We start from the raw sequence: 7,241 nt of genomic DNA, 5'->3' as shown, positions 1-7,241 counted from the left end.
TTGAATCGTCAATCTTTGAACTCTCAATTTTATTAGTGGGAGGGAAAAAATGAGTAAAAACCCTTAAGACTTTGGATTCGGGGGTTGGTTACGCGAAGGGAAGGTGTTAGCACCCTAAGCGTCTACGGTACTCCGCAGGAACCTTTTACTTAATTTATCTTGTGCTAAATTGCTTTGCTTATTTGATGAGATGAAAATAAAATTGGATGATGAGTTAAAACGAAAAAGAAAATTGATTTTTAGTTGAAAAGAAAGAAGATAATTGTTTTTAATTGATAAGAAAAAAGAAATTTGTTTTTTAATTGATTTGGAAGGACAAGGTCCTCTGCCTACGTACCCGTGAGGGATCAAAACCTCGTAGTTCGGGGTAGAAATTGACGTTTGATTGGTTGAGTGTTTTTTTATTAGATTTTGAAAAAAGGTTTTGAAAATAAAAAGCCAAGTGGCAAATGAGAATTGATTTGTGTTTTTTAGATTGAAGAAAACTAACTTAAAGTTGAATTATAATTGATTTGAAATTTGATTAAGAAAAATAAAATAAAAAGACGGTCACTTGATTTAAGATCAAGGTTTATTGTGAAAAGTTTTTTTTGTGAATTTTGGATATTTGAATGTTTTTGTTGTTTTTGCATAATAACTGAAAATTAAACTAATAGAGCAATAAAAAATAAAAGTGTGTGGGTGTGAAGAAAAGATTGTTAGTTTACGTTAGTTCAACAAGATAAATAGTATTTAATATATATAGGACCAGAACACTCTGGAGAATAAAAATATAATATTAACAATTAACTTAGGACCAGAGCACTCTGGATTAATTTAATTAACAAGGACCAGAGCACTCTGGATTAATTTAATTAACAAGGACCAGATTGTTCTGGAGAATATTTAAATTAAACAAAAATATAATATTAACAGTTAATATAGGACCAGAGCACTCTGGATTAATTTAATTAACAAGGACCAGATTGTTCTGGAGAATAATTAAATTAAACAAAAATAAAATATTAACAGTTAATTTAGGACCAGAGCACTCTGGAGGATAAAAATATAATATTAACAGTTAATTTTGGACCAGAGCACTCTGGATTGAGGTGTGTATTTTAGTGAAAAATAAATTAAAATATATATATATATATATATATATATATATATAGAGAGAGAGAGAGAGAGAGAGAGAGCAAGACGAAAGGAAAAAGTGAAAAGGAAAAGAAAAAGGAGGAAAGAAAAGAAAGGGGAGATGATATACCTTTGTGGGAGAGTAGAAGAAAGAAAGAAAAAAAAAAAAAAAAAAGAGGGTTGTTTTGTTTGATTTTTGTTTGTTTTGGTAATGAGGGTGTGTTGTTTTGTGTTTGTTTGTTGATGGTGATGAGAAAGAAAAGAAAGAAAGAAAGAAGAAAAAAACTTTGTTTGAAAGTAGTGAGCACCTTCACTTTGAGAGAGATTCAATTCTTTGTGTGTAAGCCTCTCCTTTAGCCATTGAGGTATGCTTGTATTTATAGAGGTGAAAGACTTGGAGCTTCACAGACAAAAATAGCTGTGTTTTCCTTGTTAAAAACAGCCCATGTGCTTATGTTTTTGTTGCTTGGAGCACAAGAATGAGAAAAAAGTGAATTTTGTTCATGCAGAACGTTCTCCAGAACGTTCTGGAACTTCCAATTTGCAAAGAGAAAAGGTGGACACGTGAATGCAAGCTGTAGAAGTTTGGAGGCCACTTGTTTTTACAGCTGTTTGGCACTTCTTTGAAAGCTACAAGTGCTGTCCTTTGTTGCTTTGAGAGCAAGAGTGTCCAAGTTGTAAAATTTGCCACATGGAGAATGTTCTTAAGAACATTCTTGTTGTTCCTTTCCTTTTTGAGACAACCACACGTGATGAAAAAACAGTTGTGATCTGGTGGCAACATGAGGGAACATGATGATGTCATTCTTATCCCTTTGAAGTTCAACCAGAATGTTCTCAAGAACGTTCTTTTAGTTCCATGCACTTTTGAAGCAAAACGTGTGGTGTTGTGCAGCTGTAATCTAGTGGTATATTTGATGGGACATAATGAGGTCACTTTATTTCACTCGTAGTACGACCAGAACGTTCTGGAGAACGTTCTGGTAGACTATTCTTGATGAATTTTCATTTTATGCCTTTTTTAATAAAAATAAAAACAAACAACATAATAAAATAATGATAATAATAATAACGAAAAGGACTAGAATAAAATGACTAAAAAGAGTGGTAAAAAAATGAACAAAAAATGAGGTATTTAAAATATGTCTCTGCCGAAATTTTTCCTAAAAAGGCAAACAATTCCGGGCCAAAAGACAAATGAAATGTGATCTTAGGTCAAAAATTGGGGTATGACAGATGCCCCTATTTAAGTTTCTTCGTCACAGAGATTTAAAAAGAAACTTTTAAATCAACAGGTCGAAGAGACTTAAATATTAAGTACACCAATTTTGACCGGTTGGAATGCTAAGAATGCAACGCTCATGAGCCTAATGATATGAATGCATGCGATGCAATTATGAATGCAACACCGACAAAAATAGAACGACTGAGGACCAAAATGACAAGTATTACTGGGGAGAAAGAAAAACTGCACATTACCTTTAAATTGGTAAAGACGACATTACAAGAAAGATAAACATATGTCTATTACCTTTAGAATTGGTAAAGACGACCCTGGAGGAAATAATCATGCCTATTACCGTGAATTAGGTAAAGACGAATACGCAAGAAAGAAATCATGTATATTACCGTGAATTAGGTAAAGACGAATATACAAAAGAAATCATGCCTAATACCGCGAATTAGGTAAAGATGAATATGCAAGAAAGTAAAACATGCCTATTACCGTGAATTAGGTAAAGACGAATATACAAGGAAAAGATCATGTCTATTACCGTGAATTAGGTAAAGACGAATATGCAAAAGAAAGAAATCCTGTCCATTACCATGAATTAGGTAAAGACGAATATGCAAAAGAAAGAAATCATGTCTAATACCGTGAATTAGGTAAAGACGAATATGCAAGAAAGTAAAACATGCCTATTACCGTGAATTAGGTAAAGACGAATATGCAAAAGAAATCATGCCTATTACCGTGAATTAGGTAAAGACGAATATGCAACAAAGTAAATCATGCCTATTACCGTGAATTAGGTAAAGACGAATATGTAAAAGAAATCATGCCTATTACCGTGAATTAGGTAAAGACGAATATGTAAAAGAAATCATGCCTATTACCGTGAATTAGGTAAAGACGAATATGCAAAAGAAATCCTGCCCAATACCGTGAATTAGGTAAAGACGAATATACAAGGAAAAGATCATGCCTATTACCGTGAATTAGGTAAAGACGAATATGTAAAAGAAATCATGCCTAATACCGTGAATTAGGTAAAGACGAATATACAAGGAAAAGATCATGCCTATTACCGTGAATTAGGTAAAGACGAATATGTAAAAGAAATCATGCCTATTACCGTGAATTAGGTAAAGACGAATATGCAAAAGAAATCCTGCCCAATACCGTGAATTAGGTAAAGACGAATATGTAAAAGAAATCATGCCTAATACCGTGAATTAGGTAAAGACGAATATACAAGGAAAAGATCATGCCTATTACCGTGAATTAGGTAAAGACGAATATGTAAAAGAAATCATGCCTATTACCGTGAATTAGGTAAAGACGAATATGCAAAAGAAATCCTGCCCAATACCGTGAATTAGGTAAAGACGAATATACAAGGAAAAGATCATGCCTATTACCGTGAATTAGGTAAAGACGAATATGTAAAAGAAATCAAGCCTATTACCGTGAATTAGGTAAAGACGAATATGCAAAAGAAATCTGGCCCAATACCGTGAATTAGGTAAAGACGAATATACAAGGAAAAGATCATGCCTATTACCGTGAATTAGGTAAAGACGAATATGTAAAAGAAATCATGCCTATTACCGTGAATTAGGTAAAGACGAATATACAAGGAAAAGATCATGTCTATTACCGTGAATTAGGTAAAGACGAATATGCAAAAGAAAGAAATCATGTCTATTACCGTGTATTAGGTAAAGACGAATATGCAAAAGAAATCCTGCCCAATACCGTGAATTAGGTAAAGACGAATATGTAAAAGAAATCATGCCTAATACCGTGAATTAGGTAAAGACGAATATACAAGGAAAAGATCATGCCTATTACCGTGAATTAGGTAAAGACGAATATGTAAAAGAAATCATGCCTATTACCGTGAATTAGGTAAAGACGAATATGCAAAAGAAATCCTGCCCAATACCGTGAATTAGGTAAAGACGAATATACAAGGAAAAGATCATGCCTATTACCGTGAATTAGGTAAAGACGAATATGCAAAAGAAATCTTGCCCAATACCGTGAATTAGGTAAAGACGAATATACAAGGAAAAGATCATGCCTATTACCGTGAATTAGGTAAAGACGAATATGTAAAAGAAATCATGCCTATTACCGTGAATTAGGTAAAGACGAATATACAAGGAAAAGATCATGTCTATTACCGTGAATTAGGTAAAGACGAATATGCAAAAGAAAGAAATCATGTCTATTACCGTGTATTAGGTAAAGACGAATATGCAAAAGAAAGAAATCCTGTCTATTACCATGAATTAGGTAAAGACGAATATGCGAGACCTATCCCTTGAAATTAACTAGTGGCAAACTTTGAACCAGACATATTGAGGATGACACTTTTATGAGATACAAGAGAAAAAAGACATTGGGTAATAATGCAACCATGTATGAATGACATTTATATACATGCCATGTATGCATGAATGAATGAATATGACTGAGACTCGAATAACGGTATAGTGTTAAGACTGTTGAGACAAGGTTGGGCAGGTCCAAAAAGAAGTGGCTCAACATCGCAGCACAAGCACCCATAAATCCTCAACGGGAATACCAATATAGGAGGTGAGTCAAACACTGACAGACCACTGATGGGGTGAAGCCCAAAATCAAACTACTGATGGAAGAACAACCCAATAATTAAACCAATGATAGGGATACGATCCAATAATCAAACCACTGATGGGGGTGCAACCCGATATAATGTCTCAGTTGATGATTAAGTAATCATTCCTTGGGGATAAAGCCCACCGATCAGAAACCTGGCAGGAGTTACCATTTCTTATGATAAAATCCATCAATCAAACACTTTGGCAGAAGTCGCTATTTCATCAAACCACTAGCAGAAGTCGCCATTAATCATAGCACAGGCAGAAGTCGCCATTTCTCAAAGCGCAGGCAGTAGTCGCCATTTCTCAAAGCGCAGGCAGTAGTCGCCATCAATCGTAGCACAGGCAGAAGTCGCCATTTCATCAAACTACTGGAAGAAATCGTCATTTCTCGGGATGAAACCCATCAATCAACCATTTGGCAGAAGTCGCCATTTCTCAAAGCGCAGGCAGTAGTCGCCATTTGTATACCAGCATCAGATGCATTCTTCGAGTTAGCCCACTTGAACTGTGATGCCTCTGTCTTTTCATTCATTTTTTATATTTTTTTCTTGAATCCCTAACTTTTGCCTGGACCGCCCTTTCGGGTTTTCAGTCCACCGGGAATAAAAATTTTGTATGCCCCTAATTTTTGCTTGGCCTACCCTTTCGGATTTTCAGTCCACCAGGACGCTCATTTTTGTCTCGTTTTCGATCAATCCTCCGTCTGAAAATTTCTATGAACTTGAAATAAATTTTCTTCACTGTGTATTGTCTTCAACAACCTTCTAACAAACCTTGATCTTCAATTCTTCATTGGTGATCCTTCACGTAATGTCTTCATTTGTTGATTTACATGATTCCTCACTACAAAACACTAAAAAAACCTACGGAGCTGCATGATCTAGGATAAAAATGAATTACAACGTCTCGAGTGAAAACAATACAAAGCATTCCTCAAACCATTGACAAATCATCTAACTCTCATCTTATTTGTCTTCTAATGCAAAGAAAAAGTACTAAAAACATAACCAAAATGTCATATGATGCTTTGTCATTAGATGATGAGTGCCCTTAACTTCTCGTAGCAAGATCACCTCTAACTTGAGCCAAATCTGAGATCCAAAAATTTGTTATCTCAATCCTTTAAATTTGAAATCATATGAGATCATTTGGAAATCTTCGTCAAGATTCCTTCAATTTTCTTTGATATCGATGATCTAGAAAACCTCGCCAAGCTTGTAGAAGGAAAAATAAATCCTTGTTGTGTGCTTTGGAACATTAAGTACCTCAAATTCCTTGAAACATTCAAAATTGTCCCTCTAATTTTAGATCCACGTTCTCGTAAAGATTTATGAAGTGTTTTCTTATGGTTTTTGAGAGATGAAGAGTAGAAAGAAAACAAATGATTGAATTCAATAATTGAGTAGAATGAGATAAGGTTGTATTTATAGGTGAAGGGTCTTAGTGAAAAATAAAGCTGATTTTTAGTTAAAAAGCACAATCTAAAGCAATTCATAGTGAGTGAAACGATTCAGAGACTAAAATGTGCTTTGGACATCGTTTGAAGATGAAATTGATTTGGATGAAGGTTGAATAGATTTGATAATCCTTATATGAAGATTGAATCGATTCAAATTGTCTCCTACATGATTGGAAGTGATGCCGTAGTGTCTGAAAACTCCCAGCTTACATTGAATCGATTCATAAATTTAAAAGTGCATAAAAATAGTTGAAAGAAACCCTAAGACCTAGACTTTGTAAAACATGATTTCCACCTCAAGGCATGTTCAAAACACGAGTTTAATAAAAGTTTTTTTGTGGCAGTCAGTGTGTGTTACGCGGCATTGTGTGTTTTGTTTATGTAAGTTTTTTGCCTGCGCTGCTACTTCAAATTCAGGTCTGCCTTCAATTTTTCTTTTTAGCCATTTTGTATCATATACTTTGTTGATTCAATTTTAATCTTTGCCCAATCATTGATTCAATTTAGTGAAATTTATTGTTACTTTATTACATTGTTATAAATCTTAGACATTTAAAATTAAAATTATGCAGAGAATCTTTATAGAATCATCCCCAAAGTTAGTCTAACACAATTTTTGTCTTTTTATTTTGTTATAATTTATAGGTTGGCACAGTGTTTGTAGCTATCCTAAGGTTCAATTTTGAGTATATTTTGTTGCAGTTTTTTAGGCTGGATATTTTTTGCATAGTTAGTTATATTAGCAATAGGTTCTTTGTAGACAAGCTTTTGGTATTTTAAATTCAATGTGTCT

The sequence above is a fragment of the Medicago truncatula genome, chromosome 3, assembly GCF_003473485.1.
Source record: "Medicago truncatula cultivar Jemalong A17 chromosome 3, MtrunA17r5.0-ANR, whole genome shotgun sequence".
In the NCBI taxonomy this organism is placed as follows: domain Eukaryota; kingdom Viridiplantae; phylum Streptophyta; class Magnoliopsida; order Fabales; family Fabaceae; genus Medicago; species Medicago truncatula.
Note: the sequence above shows the minus strand (reverse complement) of the source record.